Source organism: Psammomys obesus, unplaced genomic scaffold, assembly GCF_907164565.1.
Source record: "Psammomys obesus unplaced genomic scaffold, mPsaObe1.curated_primary_1811, whole genome shotgun sequence".
Classification (NCBI taxonomy): domain Eukaryota; kingdom Metazoa; phylum Chordata; class Mammalia; order Rodentia; family Muridae; genus Psammomys; species Psammomys obesus.
Window position 1 is genome coordinate 691,860 of NW_026587759.1, and position 21,353 is coordinate 713,212.

The 21,353-nt window shown below is 39.4% G+C and overlaps 1 pseudogene; it reads left to right on the forward strand.

Moving 5' to 3' along the window:
* Positions 1-468: 468 nt before the first annotated feature.
* On the forward strand, positions 469-1,576 carry LOC129674139 (GPN-loop GTPase 1-like; annotated as a pseudogene).
* The last annotated feature ends 19,777 nt before the right edge of the window (positions 1,577-21,353 follow it).

Below are 21,353 nucleotides of genomic sequence, written 5' to 3' on the forward strand. Positions count from 1 at the left end.
AGAGAAAAATCACTGAAATGAAACAGTGATTTAAAACATCAATGGGATTGGCAAATCTCTAATAAGACTTATTTTAAAAAATGAGAAGCAAAAGATAACCAGGCTGATGGGCACCTGGAATGAAATAAGAGATGTATGAGTGACATGAAAATGAAAATGTGGGAATGTTGTGAATACATCCCAAGTCTGGCAACTTGAATGAAACAGGCCAACTCCTGGCACCTCACAAGCAGCATAGTGAATCTGGAAGAAAATAAGTAACTTTCACAGCATTCCACCTAGTAAATAAATGGAATTAACAATGTAAAGCCTCCAAAAAGATTTCACTAGAGAATTCTTTCCAAATGCATAAGAAGCGGTAATGTCAAGTTCATAAATTCTTTTCCAGAAAAACCTAAGAAAACATTTGAATTCATTTTAATGAAGCTGCTTTCACCTGCTCTTAAACCCAAGCAGATGTCTGTGGGCATGGAGGCGCCTGCGGGTCCTGCTGAGCCCCAGGCTTTGGGGCCCCTCAGCTCTCTGTGCTGGGAATGGCAGGGTCGAGAATAGTGCCTTTGTACACAGGCTTACAGGACACCTGAGTGACAAAGGCTCTCCACCGTATGTAATCAACCTGGATCCAGCTGTGCACGAAGTCGCCTTTTCTGCCAATATTGATAGTCGTGACACAGTGAATTATAATGAAGTCATGAAGCAGTATGGACTTGGGCCAAATGGTGGCATATTGACTTCACTCAATCTCTTTGTACAAGATTTGATCAGGTGATGAAATTTATTGAGAAGGCCCATCATACGTTCAAGTATGTCTGGATTGACACACCCGGACAGATTGAAGTATTCACCTGGTCAGCTTCAGGGACAATCATCACCGAGGCCCTGGCATCCTCCTTTCCAACAGCGGTCATCTATGTCATGGACACGTCACGGAGTACTACCCCTGTGACCTTCATGTCCAATATGCTGTACGCGTGCAGCATCTTGTACAAAACCAAGCTGCCTTTTATTGTGGTCATGAACAAAACTGACATCATCGACCACAGCTTTGCAGGATTTTGAGGCTTCCCAGGATGCCTTGAACCAAGAGACTACCTACGTCAGTAAGCTGACTTGATCCACAAGTCTGGTTAGGTGATTTTTACAGCTCACTCAGGGTGGTGGGTGTCTCTGCCGTGGTGGGCACCGGTTTCAAAGAGCCCTGTGTTCAGGTCCAGTGCTGCCGAAGAGTACAAAAGGGAACATCGGCCTGAATTACGAGCATATGAAGAAATCACTGGCGAGTGCCCAGAGAGATCAGTACAACGAGCAACTGCAGCGCCTTCTGAAGGATACAGGCTCCGTAGCCCTGGACACGGGGACTGGCAAAGACAGCAGATCTCCTCTCCTGGGCCCTTCTGAATTGATTCTGACTCGGGGAACCTTGGATGAAGGGGATGACAGTGACACTGACGACATTGACCATACAGTTACAAAGCAGAGCCGCGAAGAGCCAGGGTTTCAGAACTTCCTGCAGGAGTCAACCGCACAGCACTGGAGGAGAAGAAGCGGGCCTGCACACTTGCTGCCAAGAGTCTGACAAGCTGGGTGTCCACGCGGAGGACGTCCTTCCTGTGAGCCTGGGCTGCAGTCGGAGCAGTGACTGCTCTGAGGGAAACTGGACTCAGATGAAGTCGGGTTAAAGGTGGAGCTGGCAGGTGGGTGCCCATTCTTGGTTAACTTCTGATATTTACCCCACGGACGTTTTCGCATCGCTCTGCAAGCTGATAACCGTTCAGCCTAAAACTTCACGTTGCATCGCTCGAACTCAAGTACTTTTGCTGCTGCTCGGACAGAAAGAACTTCCATCGTGAAGACAACTCGGAATCTTGACTAGGCCAGATGCATGGACTGAGCCTCTTGGCACTGTGTTCCTGACTCTGCAGCGCAGGTTGCTGTTCTTTAGCAGAATGAGAGCGGCAAATCGAGCTCGTGCAGAGGGCATTGCAGGGCCTTGGCAGCCAGTTCGGCTGTGAGACGTGCGCACACGCGGTAGCACATCATCAAGAACCCTGTCTGAATGGTGACTTGGATAAAAATTTTAACTCTGCGGTAAACCGGTCATGATTCGATATTAATAAGTACGTGATCACTAACACATTTACCACTATTAGGCCCAACAGAGCTTTAAAAGACAGTTCTGGTAGGATGTAATGTTAGTTTCCCATGTCCATTCACTTAACCAGGTCCAAACCACGTCCTATTCATATTGTACTTAATAGTACAAAGACTTGTTCGTGACCACGGGATTTGGTCTGTTCAGTACATACATAGCTAAAAGCATTTGCCCCAGTTCTCAAGAGTGTAGCTTCTGGACCAGAAATAAAATCAAACAAAATAAAACAAACAAACAAAGAAACCCAGCCAGATGTCACACGGAAAAAGGAAGGAAAAAAAAAAGCAGTATCATCCAGAAAAGCACATGGCAAACTCCTTAGGAAAACATTAAACAGATAGAATTTGTGATATATAAAAAAAATTATTTAACATGATGAAATGTGGCTTATGCCAGGTGTTCAATGTTAGCAAATATCTTAAAACTAAAGGGACCCTCCATGTTGATAAGCAATGAGAAAAAAATCACATAATAATATCATCTCGTGGGAGAAACCACTTGACTACCTCAATTCCCACTTTTTAAAAAAGCTCCCCAAAAACTAAGAGGACAATGTCTTTGCCTTGATAAGCACACTTTGTTATATTTAATGATGAAAGAATGTGTGCTTTCCCAGAAAACAAGGCAAAGATACCTGCTGTCATCCCTTCATTCAAACAAGCACTGAAGGGTTTAACCCATACTGTGAAGCAACAAAAAGAAACCAAAGCAAAGAGATTAGAAAAGAAGACACTCATCCATCCATTGGTTTGCCTGCATATAGATCTATATCATGAATCCTATGGAATCTAAAAGAAATGTGTTAGAAAAAAGCACATATAGCAAAATCACTGGATCTATAGCTATACCTCTTTTACGTTTGCCTATCTTTGTGTGATATTTAATCTTGGTTGTCAGCTTGACTACGTCTGTAATCGGTACCAAGCTGCTGAACATTCCTCTAAGGGATTTTCTTGATCAGATTATTTAAAGCAGAAAGACACACCCTAAATCTGGGTGGCACCTTCTGTTAAAAGGACACAGAAGAAGAAAGCTTTGCACTGTGCCTGCGGGTTCTCACTTGCCAAGGTTGTCCTGTTGCTGCAGCACTCCTTCCTCCATGTGAGGGCCAACTTCTTCAGGTTCCAACATAAGCTGAAAACGAGAGGCTCTCCAGGAATCCTCCAGAAGTCCAGAGCCTGATAGGGGCCACTGAGACATCTGGCAACATGAAGTGAACAACTACTAAATTCTCAGCCTTTTTGTTCTGAGGCAGCACCTGCTGGGCTACCAGGACTACATCCTGTTAGCCAACCTAATAAATCACACACACACACACACACACACACACACACACACACACACACACACTCATTCTATCAGTGCTGTTTTTTTAGAGAGCACTGACTAATAGAACATGTTTATTTTTCTTTGTCTACACATGGAGGTATTTTGTTCCTACATGCTGGCAATGTATATGTAAATGTCAGAATTAAAATACCAATTCAAACAAACAAAAAAGGCACTTTATTTAGCCAAACACATAAACCTTGTATGTAGAAAACTAGAGTTCTGATGAATAAATTAAGGAACTATTTAAATAACAAAACACTGCTTGTGGTTTGGAAGATACAACATAATAAAGTTGTTAATTCTCCTTAGGTTGATGCATAAATTTAATGCCATGCTTCCAGTATCCTAGCCAGAACTTTTGTAGAGATAGGAAATATTATGTAAACTTTATGTGGAGGAAAAAAAAAAGAATCATTTTCTTGAAAATGAAAATAGTATTGACTAAGCAGTTTATCTGACCTCAACAATATGTATCTTGAATAATTAAAACTGGACAGTATTAATAGAGAGATATACACATATACCAATCAAACAGAATAGAAAACCTACAGTAAACATCCCCATGTAGTACAAGAAGCTTTACACAAAAAGAAATATGGATGATGTTAAAATTTCTAAAATCATTATTCAGAGTTAAATTTATAATCAAGATGTATAGATGAAGGACTAGCCAGTTCTGATGCAAAGTGCCCACAACCCTGAGGATGGTAGGCTGGCTTTTGTCAGTCTTCTCCAAATGGCATTTCCACTGTCTAGCCAGGGAAGATTTGGACTTCAATACATGGGCTGATGGGGTGGGACTTCTACTGTAGAGGAAGAAAATTTACTGCACACCTCTGACACAGATTTGGACACTGGGATGTCATACATAGTCAGGAGGCAGGGCTGGCTAACCTCCATCATGCCAGATGATGCTCATTGTGTCACTTCCTGCATTACTCCTGACTACAGCCTGAAATGTTTAGTAAGTCTGTAGCCTAGTTCCTCCTGATGGAATAAAGAGCATCTAAAGATACAAACTACTCTTTCCCACATCTAGCTTTTCACCCTTGTGTAATACTGAGGCACAGAGATGGTAGAACTATTTTTTTTTTTATTTTGAGGCAGGGTTTGGACTGTGTAGCCTTGGCTATCTTGGACTCACTTTGTAGATCAGGCTGGCCTTGAACTCACAGAGATCCACCTATCTCTGCCTCCCTGAGTGATGGGATTACAGGTGTGAGCTCTACCGCCCATCTGGTAGAACTATATGCATCAATGAAACAACCTCATAAAGGTCATTGAAAAAGAGACACCTATGTCACTGTAGCCTCATAAAAAGTCCAGATGGAAGAATATGGAAGACCTGCTGTAGATGAATTTTAATTTAGAACATGGCTGCTCTGGCAAGAGATCACATCCGAAGACCTTCTAGGTCTGTGTGATCCCGCTGGAATACAGACATGCCTTTAATCCAGGAGGGAGGGACAAGCAGATCTGAGTTTAAGGCCAGCCTAGTATAGAGCAAATTTCAGGTAAGGAAAAGTTTAGGTCCAGGAATGGTGGTACATTTCTTCAATCCCAAGCCATGAAGGTAAAATTAGTTTGTAGAAGGAAGCATCTATGTTTGAAAGTGATGTTTAATTGTGTGGCAGAAACAGTGACCATTCTGAGGAAGACTTGACAGACTAGGGTACACCCAACTCTCAGGAGAAGAGAGAGGAAAGGGAAGGTGCTTAGAGGCCATTCAGAGAGAAGGAGAAGCAGTTTTATGGGGGCAGAATAGAGAGACAGGTTTCAGAAAAATAAAACAGGTCAAGATAGAACAAGACAGAGAATGAGAATGAGACAAAAGATTAGAAAAAAAAATTGTTGGAATTAATTTTAAGCAAAACCAGACTGAATAAGAGAATTTTGAGCCAGAACACGAGTTGAACCAGTGAGCCCAGAGCTCAGTAAGAACAGAAAAAGGGTAAGGTTATTAACCAGTGAGTGTCAGAGGCTGAAAACATTCTAGGCCTAGGTTAGATTTTATGGAGGCTAGAGGCTTCCATGAGTAGGCCTAGGTTAGTAGACAGAGGCAGTAAGCCTTTGCAATTGGACCAGACAAATAAAAGTTCCTTTTACAATAGAGTGTTACATCTAATAACTGGCATTATTTTAATCAGTGATCATCATCAAAATTTGAGATATCCAAAGTAACAAGAGACCAATATTACAGTTGTGTTTGGATTGTATTTATGTCACTGTTCTCACATTTGCATTAATATAAGGAAATGTTAAATTTCCATTGGAAGTTAAGCCAAATGAAAATATTCATATTTTTCCTCTTGGATCAATGGATCAAACTCATGGATCAATTTCATTTCAGTTTTATTCACTAATTTTATATGTGTGTATAGAGTCATACATTTATGATTGGGAATTTCTGTAACAGTCTAATTTGAAAATACCTGAAAACACTCAGTCTTGCTGCCCACAGAGGAAGAGGATCCAGGCAGTCCTGATGAGACTTGATAGCTAGGGTCTAATAGTAGGGGAGGAGGACTCCCCCTTTCAGTGGACTAGTGAAGGAGAATAGGAGGAAAAGAGAGAGGGAGAGTGGGACTGGGAGGAGATGAGAGGGGGGCTACAATCAGGATGTAAAGTGAATATATTACAAAAAATAAAATATAATATTTAAAAAAACAGAAATGAATTTTATTACATACACAAAATGCTAATGATGATTATTTATATATGATGGAACTATAGGTAATCTGTTTATTCCATTTGTAAAAATTTGCAAGAAAGATAAAAGTCATTACTACTTTAAAAAGAATAAAGCCCGAGAGGGATCTATTTTTAACTTGTCATCTATGTACTTATTTATTAATCAAAACTATATTAGTTCAATGGTTGTTATTGTAGGCTCAAATACTACTATCTGTACAATACATTATCATGATGAAATAAAATCTACTGATTTTTTTTGTTGCTATTTTTTATTTTTATTTTTATTAATTATACTTTATTCACTTTGTATCCCCCCATTAGCTCCTCCCTCCTCCCCTCTCAATCCCACCCTCCCACCCCCTTCTTCACACATGCCCCTCCCCAAGCCCACTAATACGTAAGGTCCTCCTCTCCTTCCTTCTGATCTTAGTCTATCAGATCTCATCAGGAGTGGCTGCATTGTCCTCTACTGTGGCCTGGTAAGGCTGCTCTCCCCTCAGGGGGAGGTGATCAAAGAGCAGGCCAATCAGATTATGTCAGAGGCAGTCCTTCTTCCCATTACTATGTAACCCACTTGGACTTTTATACAAATTATTTAGCAGCTAAGCCAGTAAAAATTTTTAATTAAGCACTAATTATTAAATTTGTAGGCTATGATAACTTAAGTCAATTCTGGAGTTCATGTTAGTACAAGATATTTACTTCTTTCAAAACTGTTTCCCACTAATCAATACTAATTTTACCCTCAGAAAGACCTTTATGGGGTAGATAGGTTGTTAAGAGCCAGAAGTTAGGAAGCACCTGATTGTAACAATGTCTTCTGGAATGACAGGAGCCTTGCATTTGTGAACTCAAAAACTGCAAAACTCAAGTCAGGTAACATTCTATCGTGATGTAGAAGAGAGGCTCATGAGCCCCACCCTGGGCTGAAGCTACTAACAGTTTATGGTTTTTCCCAGGGGTAGAAGAGTCAGTTTTCTGTATGATAGGTCAGCCACTCTCTGGTAGATGGCCCCATGCTTATAAGTATATGGGCAGCACAAACTGTTCCCAGAAAGTCATCTTTGCATGTTGAAAAAAAAGACACAAATTTGGAAGGGAATATAGAAGTGGGTGTGAATCTGAGCAGGCTTGGGGAAGGAGTTGGAATGGATGTTATATTTAGATAACATATTTAGATATGCATGTATAAAGTTTTCAAATAATTAATAAAATTGTTTTTGAAAAAAAAAAAAGAAAGACCTTTATGTTTTGTTCTGTTGATTTATTACTGTTTTCTTAGTGTCTCATGACAAAGGAAAACTAGATTTAGATCTCCTCATCGTTTAAAAATAAGCATGTTTTAGAAAAATGTTTTTCTGATTTTATATTCCAATACCACAAAAAATTCTCTATAATTTAGTCATACTTTAGAACTTGAATAATTTTGAATCATGTCATCACCAGAGAAAATGTTTGCTATCATTTTCCTTTCATGTCTATTAGAAAATCCAAAACACCACTAGCTCATCATACCTCTTATGTGCTAAAAACATTAGCGTGAGAAATATATGAGATTTTTAAACTTTTAAGTGATCATTTTGTGATTTTAAAATCAAACTTCTAAAATTAGACATTCATTTAATATGCAAGCAGTGTCTGTAAGTAATTGCTCTGATATTCTTGCTGTGTTCATGAAAACTCCACCAGCATTTACATAAGAAACGAACATCATCCCCTCTGATTAGTGTCCTTAGGAGACCCAAGACTAGATTTAACAGCATATGACTTTTCTTTTTTTAAATTAAATTTATTTATTTATTCACTTTATATCCGCATAGCAGCCCCCTCCCTTCTCTCCTTCTCCTTCCTCTTCCCTTCCCTGTCCCCTTCTTTTCAGAAAAGAGAACATTCCCCAACATTCTCCCCCAAACCCTGCTTGGCACACAGGACCAAGAGCAACCTCTTCCAGTGAGGCCAGACAAGGCAGCCCAGCTAGGGGAAAGGAATCCAAAAGCAGGTAACAGAGTCCATGTCAGAGACAGCCCTTGCTTCACTTGCTAGGGGACCCACATGAAGACCAAGCTGCCCTTCTGCTACATATGTGCAGGGAGCCTAGTTCTAGTCCATGTATGTTCTTCGGTTGGTTCTTCAGTCTCTGCAAGCTCCCATAGGCTTGGGTTAGTTTCCTCTGTTGATCTTCTTGTGGAGTTCTTGTTCTCTCCCAGACCTTCTATCCTTCCCCCTACTCTTCCACAAGACTCCACGAGCTCCACCTAATGATTGGCTGTGGGTCTCTGTTTCCATCCGCTGCTGGGTAGAGCCTCTCTGAGGACAGCCATGTTAGACTCCTGTCTAGAAGCATAGCAGAGTATTATTAATAGAGTCAGTGGTTGGCTTTCTCCTATGGCGTAGGTCTCAGGTTGGGGCAGTCATTGCTTGGCCATTCCCTCAATCTTTGCCCGATCTTTATCCCCACACATCTTGTAGGCTCCTCCAACCCCTGCATATGCCTTTTCTGAGAAAAAAATTAAGACCTCTCTAAGAGCTTATAGTAACCCATTTTATGTTTAACATTTTCCTGAAAAGTAGTCATGTTTGTTCTCTAGATTTGTCTACGGCCATACACCCTGAACGGCCCGATCTCATCTGTTCTCTAGATCTGATGGACATCAATAGCTAAAAGTAATCCATATTGGCAGCAGAACCCTGCTGAAGCAGGGAGCAAGAAGTAGGTGGGACAGAAGAATTAGTGGTCGCAATAATATTCAACAATAGCTATGGTAGGACCCAGTGAGTGAGAACAGATGGCATTGAATGACCTTGACCAAGTTCCAAGCATTAACTGCAGTAGCTTTGTTATTGGGTATTAGATTTCTGGGTATTCAGAGAAAGTGTGGCAATGGGCAAGAGAGCACTTGGGATTTGTAAGATGTAGCATTTATCAAGAAGTAGGGTAATTTGGGTATTTTAACAAAATCTAGGTTTCAGCACAAAAGTCATTGCTGTTTTACAGAACTATGTGTGGCTCATTCAAGAGTTGTTTGAAGATGCTGAGGGCAACAGTTGTAATACTGGAATTAACATGCAGGATCTCAGGGAGACAACTTTGAAAGACGATTCTCATCTACTTATTCCCTAAATTCATTAGTAGTTAATTCCATGCCTTTTCTACTTTATTTCTCAAGAAACAAATATAATATTTGACCTCTAATGGTTGCTTAAAAAATTATTGAATGACAGATGGGGACATTACAAAAAATTACAACCAATGCAAATGCACAGTTGTGAAGCAATGAATACATCTGCAAAACAACTCTGGCATCTAAGATGGAGACTATTACAGTGGAGGTGGTGGAAAGACTGAGTGAAGAGCCTGGAGATTGAGTGAAGACTGGAGCCTGAATGAAGATAATAGAGTTTGATGTGAAACTATGTCTCCTAGTAAACTCAGAAATGACCCCGTAAACTCTGACCAACATGACTTCCTCTACATGAGCTGACAGGACAATAACGGCAGACATGTCAATGAAGATGGGACAAAGTTCATGAGGCCTCAACCATACTCAAAGAACTACATGTGGTCAACTAAGGAAGGCAAAGAGTAGGAGAACTAGTCTTCCCTAGGGAAGAGCATATTCATTGGTTATCTCACATCAAATGGTCAGCCCTGAAAACATGTAGACCAGTAACATTATACAGGCTGAGAAGCTTATATTTAGAAACATATATATGAATGTAAGAACAAGTAATGAAAAGGAGGCCATGAATTTGAAAGAGATCGAGAAGGGTACATGGGAGAGATGAAAGGCGAATGACATATTAGAATCTCAAAAATAAAAGAAAAACTTAAAGAGAAAAACCTTGTTGGATAGAATTTTTGTTTTAAAAAAGATTCAAAGTAAAAGCTCATATTTTAGGATTTTTAAACTTTTTAGTCTTTAGACCTATAAACTCTTTTATTCTATCAGGGATAATTATAAAAAACGTCTTAACAGTGAAATCCACTAATATTTATTCCTGACTCAAAATATTTTGGATCAATGCTTGCTTCTCTCTGGAAAGCTGTGCCTTTCAATGTTCTTTTAATTATTACTAGACTTTAAAAAGCCACAAGTAGATGTGAATCTGCCTCAAGCTCCTTGAAGTTTATGATATTTTTAGTCCTAAAAACCCTTTCCTTTAATAGGTTTAACCTGAGATTTCCCTAAGACTGGGGCCTCTATATTTTAGATGCCAATTAAAGAGTCATAGAAATTGAGCCACAGAAGAGTTGAACAGTTTCTCACATTTACACTGTCCATAAGCAATGAAAGCAGGTTTTGAATGCAGGCAATTTGATGTCCTAGTAAAGCAGTATTGACAGATAGTATAAAGAAGTCTGTTTATCTTCCATCAATCCACAGAGTAGGTGCAGAATGATTTCCTGTGTGTCTTACAGTTTCCGTGGTGTGACTCTCAGGGATCAGGTGTGAGAAGGAAGATTTGACTGTACATCCATCCTACAGATCTTCCTGAATACCTGGGATGGTCCAGGTAATGATCTATGCGCTGAGAGGGTAGATAAGGCTTCCAATGGCCTCGTTTTGGTTGACAAGCAGAGCATGTAGAAGTGTGTTCAAGTCTCCAAGATCCCTTTCTCCATTAACTCAAATGGTGGTGACCTGGACTCCATTATGTGCTGACTTTGAGTTCTCGAGACTGAGCAACGGTCATTTTGATGAGATGTAAAGTAGACTTTCCAGTGGAGGAAAGGACACACAACTGCTGTCTTTCTTGGTTATCCTGGAGGACAATTAGTTAGCCTTTGACACACTCTCCAAAAGAATAACAGGAAAGGGGAGAGAAGGTGGCAGTTAGGACTGAGAGCTGTCCTTTGGAGCACATGTGTGGGAGGAGCATGAATATGTGAAGTCTTGTGCTATGACTGCCTAGGACCCATGACTACCATGCTGGTGCTCAGAGCTATAGCCCACCAAGCTAATTGTTTCATGTATAAACTTTGTGTTTCATAAACAAGTCACAGTCTACAGTGGCCTCATTTGTTATCATAATTAGGAATAATAGTAAACTTTGTACCTTTCTAAAGGGGTTATTACATTTGAAAAGAAGTTACTAAACAAGGAAGGAGAAGTCTACTCAAGAGTCGAGCCTGGGAATAGTAAACGACACTGAATACCCAAACAAATGGAGAGATAACATTCACCTTTTCCTAGTAAGATTATGTAACTGGTGCTGAAAGTTTAGTCTGCTGTAGGTGGGGTTGGTGCTGCCACTCCACACATGTTCCAAGAAAGAGGGTGGAGGATGAGGCTGGAAGGAGATGAAGGAGGAGGCTACAACTGGAGATCAAAGTGAATAAATTATAAATAATAATGATGAAAAGAAAAAGAAAAACAAAAAAATATATAAAGGTAAAAAAAAAAAAAAAACAGGCATTACCTGAAAATAACTATACACAAAATACATAGTCTCACGGTAGAACGCAGACCACTTACTTATCTTTGCCCCCAGTGGCTGGGATTACAGATGCATGCTACCATACTTGACTTGATTCTTCATTTTCAATTTCATTTCCTTATTGTATAGTGTGAGTCTTTAACTCTCATTTTTTAAATAAAGTACAATATAGATTTTAAAATAGAAACAGACCAAAATATACATAATTTTTAATAGGAGGTTTCCTTTTCACCTAAAAGAGTTGATCAACTTAGTATTACAACTTATTTGGGAAGAAACCATATTTGAAATGTGTTCAGTTATATTTGCTTCAGTGTGATTAGTTGAGCCTTTCTTATCAGTTTGCTAGAAGATGAAAAAGTGAGGCATTCTACTCTTCTATTGAAGATGTATATATGCCAAAATTTTTCCTATATTTAATATTGTGAGAGAAAAACTATATCTCAATCTTTAATTTTAAAGGTGCTATCTCCTTCCATTCACTTTTGCTCAAGAAGAACCATGCTAACCATACTATCAATCTTTAATTTTAAAGGTGCTATCTCCTTCCATTCACTTTTGCTCAAGAAGAACCATGCTAACCATACTATAACAGTGTAACATGTGATAATAAAATATTTCGTAGCTTAAATTAAAGGTAGAACAATAAACATCTTCTTTGTTATAAGTCAGTTAAATACTATGCTGAAAACTTAACAATTTTAGACTCAGGGATGATGTGGGATGTGCAAAATGGGCTTTACAGAACACAGGGCTTCGGGGAAACTATGGTGTATTCTGAAAAACAACTTCAGGTCATAAAATGCGATTCACTGACCCTTACAAATAAACATCTCCGCAGGTCCTGGAATGATGTCTTCTTGTCCAACACCCTCACTCCACGTCTGAGTCTTTCCACTCAGTGTGGTTTTTCCCTCAGGGATCATTACTGGGTTTTATAATGATTCGTTTGTGTATGAAAAAGGAAAGCTCAAGTCTATAATTTCATGCATACTTAGAAAAAACACATAAAGAAAATTCAGTAGCAAGACGAGACGAATGATCTCCTAGAGCCTGCTGAGAGCAACAGTGTACCTGTGATAAGGACATGCTGATGAATGTGTGTGTTCATCTCCTCAGGGGGCAATCTCAGGGAGCGCTTTATTTCCCTGCAGCTTCCAGAGCTCTGATCTCTTGTCCCTTAGAAACAAGATGAACAGAGAAGCACAGGACAGTCCTTATAGCAGATGAAATATGATGATGAAAGTAAGAAAGGATCAGGACATATTTATGTTAAGGAGTCAAAATTAATAGTGATACTTATAAATAAAAACCTGACTGAAGGACAAATTGAGGCAAGAAGAAGTCCAAAAGCAAAGCCAGTTTAAGCATGGATGGGACAGAGTTCAGAGAGAGGCTGTGTCAGGAAACAGGGTATGTTGCCAAGTGGAGGGTTCCTTGTCCAACCTCACAGGTCAACCACAGGGTCTATCAGGTCTCTTCATCCAGAATAGCAGTCTAGCCTGGGGGAGAAAAGCTCTTTGGTCTTATGGGACATTGAGCCAATTATTTCCTGGCTATGTACCTCGATTTCCTGATCTGTGAGAGGATAGGCAATAATACCACACTTCATGTAGAAAACACCTGCAGCAGTAAGCACGTAGAAGCGGCTCACTGAATGTTATGTTTGTTATATTCCTGCCAATGGTGGCTCCAACTTCTATGTTCTCTTCTAAACTACTGAAACTGTTCCCTATTCCTCCCAAGTACACTTATGGTTCGGAAAATGGAATCGTTACTTCTCATATTCTTCTTATATAACATAAATTAAAGTGCTTTCTCTGTTTTTATTTGTATTCATCTTTGTATTACTTTATGCACAAAACAACTGCTACTAAAACAGTACAAAAATTCATATCTGTGAATTTTTCAGGATAGAGAAAGAAATAACATGAGAATCTATGTTTTTCTTAGCACAGAAAACAGTTAAAACTAGGAAGGAAAAAGAGGAAGGGACAGTAGTGATAGCGCAAGGCATGTACACGTCCAGAGAGTCAGACTGGAAAATGCAGGTTCAGAAATCGTGTTGAACGTCTCTCTGTGTGTGGACATGAGAAAGTCTACTGGAAAAGGAGTACACACAATTTTTATCCTCCTCTCAGTCTGAAGCTTTGCTTGATCAAGCAGAGCTCTTTCTTAGACTGGCGTTATACAACAGTTTTCTAACTAATCTTCATTCTATTTGTATCTAAATTTGGTCCATTCTTCACACACAGACTGAGCTGAGTTTTATAAAATATAAAAGGTATATCACTTTCTGATTCTGTTAAAATACATAAAATAAATTAAAATTTCCATCATGGCTTATAAGGGCACTCATTCCTTTTTGCCCAACCCACAGCTCTAACTTTTTATTAGTATGCTATTACATTGGCTTTTCAATTGTCTAGCTGGTTCTTGCTGCCAGGGGTTCTATATTGATGATTTTTTTAAAATTAATTTATTTATTCACTTTACATCCCACCTGTAGCCCCCTCTCTTCTCTCCTCCTGGTCCCAGCCTCCCTCCATTTTCCTCCATTTTCCCCCATTCCTCTTCCACTAATCCTCAGAAAAGGGGAGGCCCCACCAACCCCAGTTTATCAAGTGGTATCAGGATTGAGCTCCTCCTCTTCCCCTGTCAAGTAGGAATGATCAAAAAGCAGGCAACAGAGTCTGTGTCAGAGACAGACCCCCAACCCCTTCTCCTCTTACTAAAGGACCCATCTGCTATATCTATGTAGGGGTCCTCCTAGGTCCATTCTATGCATGGACATTGGTTGGTGCTTCAGTCTCCACAAGCCCTGCTGGGCCTTGGTTAGTTGGCTCTGTTAGTCTTCTTGTGGAGATCCTGTTACTGTCAGGTCATTCTGCTCCCCTTCCCCCACTTTTTCATAAGACTCTTTAGGCTTTGCCCAATGTTTGGCTGTGAGTCTTAGCATGTTTTGATCTGCTACTGAGTGGACCCTCTCTGAGGATAGCTATGATTATTTCCTGCCATCTACTCCTCTTGGGTGTGCCTACTTCCTTTTTTTTTCTAGAGTTTTCAGATGAGCTGTTAAGTTGCTAGTATTCGATCTCTCCAATTTCTTTATGAAGGTCCTTACTACTGTGAACTTCCCTCTTAGCACTGCTTTCAATGTGCCCTCATTTTCATTGAATTTTTAGGAAGAATAGTTTCTTTCTTTATTTCTTTCTTAACCCAGTTTTCATTGAGTAGGAAGTTGTTCAATTTCCATGAGTATGTAGGCTTTTTGTGATTTCTCTTATTGTTGAAGTCCAGCTTTAATCCATGGTGATCTGATAAAGTACAGTGCGTTAATCACTATTTTTGTATTGGTTGAGGTTTGCTTTTTGACTGACTATATCCTCAATTTTGGAGAAGGTTTCCGAAAAGAAAGCATATTCTTTTGTGTCTGTAGACATCTATTAGGTCTATTTGATCCACGGCTTCTATCAGTTTTGTTATTTCTCACTTAGTTTCTGTCTTAATGATCTGTCCACTGGTGATAGTGTGGTATTGAAGAAGTCTCCCACTATTAGTGTGTGGAGACTGATATGTAATTTAAGCTTTGTTAACAATGCAGGCTTTATTTATAAATGCAGGTGCACTTATATTGGGGGCATAGATGTTCAGGATTGTGATGGTCTCCTGGTGGATTTTTCCTTTGATGGGAATGAAGTGTCCTTCCCCATCTCTTTTGATTAATTTTGATTGAAAGTCTATTTTATTAGACATTAGGATGGCTACTCCAGCTGCTTCTTGGGTCCATTTTCTTGGAAATCCTCTTTCCAGCTCTTTACTCTCAGAAAATGTATATCTTGGTGGCTGAGGTGTATTTCTTGTATGCAACAGAATGATGGGTCCTGTTTACATCTCTATTCTGTTAGCCTGGGTCTTTTTATTGGAGAGTTGAGTTTGTTGATGTTGAGAGAGATTAGTGAACAACGATTGTTAGTTACCTTTTTCATGATGTTGTTGGTGGTAGTGTGTTTGTGTGCTTTCCTTCTTTTTGTTTTGCTGTTGTGAAGTTATTTATATCCTGTGCTTTCTTGGGTATAGTTAGCCTCTTTGGGTTGTAGTTTTCCTTCTATTATCTTCTGTGGGGCTGGGTTTGTGCATAGATATTGTTTAACTTTGGTTTTGTCATGGAATATCTTGTTTTTCCATGTATGGTGATTGAACGCTTTGCTAGGTATAGTAGTCTGGGCTGATATCTGAGGTCTCTTAGGGATTGTAAGACATCTGGCCAGGCCCTTCTGGCTTTCATAGTCTCTGTTGAGAAGTCAGATGTGATTCTGATAGGTCTGCCTTTGTATGTTACTTGGCCCTTTTCCCTTGTAGATTTTAGTATTTTCTCTTTGCTCTATACATTTAATGTGTGTCTGTGTCAGAGACAGCACCTACTATACATTTAGCGTTTTGATTATAATGTGGTGAGAGAGTTTTCATTTCTGCTCTAATCCAGTTGGTGTTCTGTAGGCCTCTTGTATGTTTATAAGCATCTCTTTCTTTAGGTTATAGAAATTTTCTTTTATGATTTTGTTGAAAATATTTTTCTGGGCCTTGAAGTTGTGATTCTCTTCTTTCTTTTATTTCTATTATTCTTAGGTTTTGTCTTTTCATAGCGTTCTTGATTTATTGGATGTTGTATGTCAGGAATTTCTTTGATTTTAGATTTTCTTTGACAGATGTATCTATTTCTTCAGTTGTGGCTTCTACACCTGAGAGTCTCTCCTCCATCTCTTGTGTTCTGTTGGTGATGCTTACCTCTGTAGTTCTTGTTTTCTTCCCTAAGTTTTCTGTTACCAGGATTTCCTCAGTTTGTGTTTTCTTTATTGTTTCTATTTCTATTTTTAGGTCTTGAACAATTTTATTCATTTTTTTCACCTGTTTGTATTTTTTTTTTATTTCTTTAAGGGATTAATTAATTTTCTTCACCTGTTTGTATTTTCCTGTGTTTCTTTGAGTGATTTATTAATTACATTTTTAAAGGCTTCTATGTGATTGTATTTTCCTATATTTCTTTAAGAGATTTATTCATTTCCTTTTAAAGGTCTCTATATATTTTCCGATATTCTTTAAGGAACTTATTAATTTCCTTTTTAAAGGCCTCTATCATCTTGATAAGTATTGTTTTAAAGTCATTTTCTTGTGTTTCAGTTGTGTTAGGGTATCCAGGGCTGCTTGCAATAGGAGAACTGGATTCTGGTGGTGCCATATTGCTCTGGTTTTTATTGAATGTGTTCTTATGCTGGCCTTTAGCCATCTGGTTGTTCCTGGTACCAGTTAGATTTTTCAGGGATATGGGGAGAACCCTGGACAGGAAGTTGAATATTCCTGGAGCAGTCCTGCTTGGGATGGTGGTTATGGTTGTGCACTGGGTGCTGGGTCTCAGAAAATAGCCTGCCATTCTCTTCAGGTGGCTGTATCCCAGACAGACCTGCAGGCAGAGGACTGTAGTGGGGATGTCTAGCATTTATGATCCTGAGGACCTACAAGTTTTCTCAATACCTTGGGAGCCCTCTCTTGCGGGGAACTTGTGGAGTCCAGAGCCACACCACTCACGAGCTCAAGCTGCACAGGTACCTTGGACATTTGGAGCTGGCATCTTGGAGCAAGATCCTATATACTCCTGAGGCTTAGCCGGTCTCCTCAGGAAGACAAGTACAGCCCATGGAAAAGAGACTAGGACCATTTCTCTGGATCCCAGGAGTCGGGTGGTCGGAGGCTGGAAACACCCCCCGCCCCCAGAACAGGAAGATTTCCTTAGGATGTTGGGAGGAGCCGGGTGGTCAGAGGTTGGAACCCCGCATGACCCAGGAACCCAGGAGCTTTCGCCAGGACAGCAGCAACGGTAACTGGCTGTCCAGATGCTGGAACCACTCACTCTGCCACCTGTGGGCTCTCTTCTTACCTGGGAAACACAGACGATGGTGTTTTGGAGTCAGCAGCACAGCCTCTACAGTCACTGAGGTCCTGCTACCCAGACACTGTGTGCACTGCAAGTTGCCATCTGGTTGTCTCTGATGCATGTAGGCCTCCTGGAAATGCATGGTTGTGGACCAGAAAATGGAGTATAAGGAACAGGTTTGCCTTTTACAGCTACTCTTAGTACTCAAGGCTTAGCCAAAAGATTTCTACTTGCCCCTATTCTAATAAAGCACTTACACAGCTTTATAGAATTTCCTAAAAATTTAAAGGTCAATTACTTTATCATAAATTTATTACTAAAATTTGCAAATAAAAAAATACATATAAAAATTAGCCAGACCCAAAGTCTACACATCCCATTGAAGTTCTATGCAGTTAGAACCATCTGTAATGGAAGCTGTGCAGCTTCACACTGAGTTTCACACCTTCGCTATTCATGCACTTATCCTTGTCTACCATCCAAAATGAAAATGTCTTAGAGATTTGTCTGCAAGTTTATTATCACTTTTCTTTTACTAAACATAGGCTTCTAAATACCCAGCATTCCACTGCCATAAATGTCCACTGGCCATCTGAAAACTCTAAATGAATAATTACCAAACAAACTCAAAGGAGAAAGGAAAATGAGTTTATGAAAATATATTTCTAAAAGGATGAATGACCCTAAGGGTGTCAAGAAAGAGTTGTCAAGAATTGTAAATTCAAAGGATGCTAAGCAATGATACTGTGTATTCAATTGATTAATCTTTTTTATCTGGCCACTTTTTTCTATAACTGGGGTCTTAGCCTATTTTACTGGCTGGGACCTTTTTAACAGTTTGCACAGAAAGTCTTGGTAACCTCAGCAGAAACAGTGCTCCACGCCAAAACTCAGTCAGACCTGTAGGCCTCTCTGCTTTGTGTTCTATGGTTCGATTACTTGGATCATCACACTAGCTACAATAGACTGGAACATTCATGAAAACTTAGAAGTATTCTATACAAACACAGATCTCCTCAGCCAGGCATGATAGGGGATGCATGCAATTCCAGCCATCAAGAAGTGTCAAAGTGAGGATCACTTCAATGTCATCCTAGGCTGAATCGAAAGTTCAAAGACTGCCTAAGCTCTTGAGACCATGACTCACTTATTCATAGGAATAAGCATATATGTAATGCCATCTTGAGCTAACATTGACCTTGAGGCTGAAAAGAATGAGTCACTGATGTTGTACATTAAATAATTGGCATAAATATGTTATCTGTTTAGCAATTTTGTAAGTTCATATTTAATAATCAGAATCATGACTCCTTTTTACCATATGAAGCTAATTCCCCTTCATGCTCCAATAATCCTTGCTTTAAAAAATAACCAAATACTTTGAGTTTGGGTAGGTATTCAGAAAACTGGCTGTTTCAAACTTGACTTTTAAGTAACCAATAATAAAATGTTCTAACAAATAGAACATTCTGTTTAAATATTGATGTCACAACAAAATCCTATTTCTCTATGACAATTCAAGACACTGGAGTCTGCTTCATTTGATACTTTTCCAAGGCTGCAGACACCAGGAGTTTCCTGGTGAGCCTGTAAATTACAGATTCCAGAGCAGTGCTCTGGGTGACTCTGTTCCTACACACTGAGGTATATCTGCGATCAAGAGGTTACTTGTTACTAAGACTTCCAGAGTTAAATGACAATCTAATTCAGTCCATAATGCCTTGATTCACATTTTTTTTTGATTCACATTTTTAAACATTATTACTTAAATGTGATTGCCAGGGGGTTAAAAAAAAAAACTGTATACACAGTTTAATATTTACCAAAAATGTGTGATTGTCAAAAGCTTTTGTAAACACTAAGTTGAAATGGACCTGCCAGGAACTGCCATGAATAGGTGTAGGCTTGCCCTCAAGCATAAAAAGGATTACTGCATAAAATGACTCATTATTTAATACGGCTTCCATGCTTGACCATGGGAGGAGGTGTGGCCTTGTTGGAATAAGTGTGGTTTTGTCGGAGGAGGTGTGTCACTGAGGGGTGGCTTTGAGGTCTCAGAAGCTGAAGCCAGTTCACTTCCTGCTGCCTTCCTATGCAGCTGTAGGACTGTCCTCTCCTCTCCAGCACCATATTTGCCTGCACTCTGCCATGCTTCCTGTCAGGATGATAACGAACTAAACCTCTGAAACTGTAGGCCAGCCCCAATTAAATATTTTCTGTTATAAGAGTTGCCATGGTCATAGTGTCTCTTCACAGCAATAAAACTGTAACTAAGACAGAAGTATCTGACACCTGGCAACCAGGATTTTTAATAACCTGTGACTTCTGGGAACAGCATTAACTACCCATTCAGGCACCTTTCTATTCACTTTCTACAAGTTCTAAAATTTGCTGATGAGATACACGTACTGACAGTTTTTTTTTTTTTAAAAATCACTGCAGGAGCCCGTGGCAGAGTCGAACAGTTCCTCAGTGAGGATTGAAATAATTAAAGCAAGTCACACTACACACGGGATCAGCTGGAGAGGGCTGTCAGTAAGACTGCAGCTGCGAATTTATTCCACAATTCCATTTTATACGCCAAGCAAAAACAAGTCACATCAATACAAAAAAAAGGTAATGGAACTGCCAAACTTGTTTTTTTAAACTACTTCCCTAGCAGGTGTGGTCCAAGGTCACACAAACAAGTTTTAAGGAAGTTGGCTGAACATCCTCTTATCTCTGTCTCAAGGTGAAGGCCAGGGTGTAAATATGGTTTTTACTGAATACTCAATAACAAGGATGCTTGACAATCAAGCAGCTCTCCACAAATCACTATTAAGATTTCTAGACAGTAGTATTCAAATTATACTACTCACTTCCTATAAAAGCCAGAATAAGCTCTGATGTGCTGTTGTAGCAAAAAAAAAAAAAAAAAAAAAACCTAAAAATTTAGTACCAAGGCACATTTTTGGTCTTTGTATCCAATGTACCTTTGCTGCTCTTTTGATCCATGGCACATTCCTTCCCAAAGCAAAGCTAAGTAGGCAACATCTCTCTGTAATACGCTGTTGGTCTTCTGGCAACATGATGGGACATGATGTAAGGTTCTGCTGGGAAATGTTAGAATGTCACCTCTTACATTCACCCAGCCACAGAAGAAACATGGCCACTTCTGACACTGGTGAGATCAGAATATCTTCCTATACAAAGGGACCCTGTTAATACTTCCTTAAGAAAAGGGAAAATTTTTACTCCTTAATATGACTTATCACAAATCTTATGAAAATTTGACATGTATCCTCCCTTTATTTGAATTTTTCTATTCAACAAAATTTGTCAAAACAATATGATTTTTCTATGATCATGTCAATGAGATGGTTCATCACTTTAAATATAATTTTTCTAGTCATTAGCATCTGAATACATTTAAAATAATTAAGTTATTGTTAGCATCTCTTTGCATAGATGTAAATGACATCTCAAAGCACTGAGTTTTCACTATTGGCAGCTTAATCATCATTATCCTGCTATAGACAGAAGAAAAATGGAAGAGCATTGTTTTCTTTTATCATGATATCATAGTCTGAAGCAATGGACCTATAATTTTCATCTCTCCATTGTTCTGAAAATAGCTATAAAGATTGCTACTGTTGTCTCATGGCTTTTGCTAACCTCAGAGAAGCCTTGACTTGAACGCTGCTGAAATTCTTATCCTGTTCCTAGTATTCTCCTTACTACACATTTTCTCATACATAACTTACACAGCTATCTCCAATATTATAAGGGAGGTGGCTTGTGTCTTTATGGTCTCTATTTTCCTCA